At 44.0% G+C, this 1,051-nt stretch overlaps 1 long non-coding RNA gene across 1 annotated transcript; it reads left to right on the forward strand.

Annotated features, from left to right (window-relative positions):
• The first annotated feature begins 182 nt into the window (after positions 1 to 182).
• On the forward strand, positions 183 to 1,040 carry LOC111814965. Its single transcript, XR_002819806.1, has 4 exons — positions 183 to 213; positions 422 to 579; positions 660 to 783; positions 941 to 1,040. It is a non-coding gene; the product is annotated as an uncharacterized LOC111814965 (long non-coding RNA).
• Positions 1,041 to 1,051: the final 11 nt, after the last annotated feature.

Raw genomic sequence — 1,051 nt, forward strand, 5'->3', positions numbered from 1 at the left:
CCAAGCTTGTTCCAAGTAGATGCTTTAGACCACTGAGCCATCTCACCAGCCCTCAGGATAACTTTAAAGGATTGATTTAGATGTGGTATAGTGATGCATGCCTTTAATCCCAGTACTCTGGATCCTGAGGCAGGAGAATCACCTTGAATGAGTTCAAGGCCAGCTTGAATTATGGAGTGAGACCTTATCTCAAAACAAGATCAGTTACAATGTGTAAGTGAAAGCGTCTACTCCTATCTTCCAATAAGTGATTGTGTAGTCATTTTTGTCTATGGCAGGTCATGTACATTCATGGGCCTATGGATCATATTGAGTAAAAGCTCTGGTGGCTCTACTGTGGCATTTGTGCAGTTGCAGTTGTGTAGTGTATTTTTCAGTGTTGCCAAAAGTAAACATTTAAATTAATGTTTTCCTATTGCAGGATTGCTTATATTGAATTTAAGACAGAAGCTGATGCAGAAAAAACTTTTGAAGAAAAGCAAGGAACAGAGATAGATGGGAGATCTGTTTCCCTCTACTACACTGGGGAGAAAGGTCAAAATCAAGACTACAGAGGTGGCAAGAACAGCACCTGGAGCGGTAAGTAGCCATGAGCCAGAAGTGGGTGGATCTCATGGGAGTAGTTCTGGGCTTCATTATACCCCCTTCTGTATTTGCAGGCGAATCCAAAACTCTGTATTTAAGCAACCTTTCGTACAGTGCAACAGAAGAAACTCTTCAGGAAGTATTTGAGAAGGCAACTTTGATCAAAGTGCCCCAGAACCAAAATGGCAAATCTAAAGGGTAGAGCATTTACGTTGTCAAGGGCTGTGCAGGTTTCCTGTGTGGGTCTGAAGGGGGAATGACACTTAGTGTCAGGGTGGTATGGGGTGAAGGCTTGTGCTGCAGGTCCAGGGAGCAGTGGGGTTCGGCTCACCCTGACTGTGGACTCCACCATCAGGTACGCCTTCATAGAATTTGCTTCATTTGAAGATGCGAAAGAAGCTTTGAACTCTTGCAATAAAAGGGAAATTGAGGGCAGAACGATCAGACTGGAGCTGCAAGGACCTAG

This window comes from Octodon degus, unplaced genomic scaffold (genome assembly GCF_000260255.1).
Source record: "Octodon degus isolate 3935 unplaced genomic scaffold, OctDeg1.0 scaffold04466, whole genome shotgun sequence".
Classification (NCBI taxonomy): Eukaryota; Metazoa; Chordata; class Mammalia; order Rodentia; family Octodontidae; genus Octodon; species Octodon degus.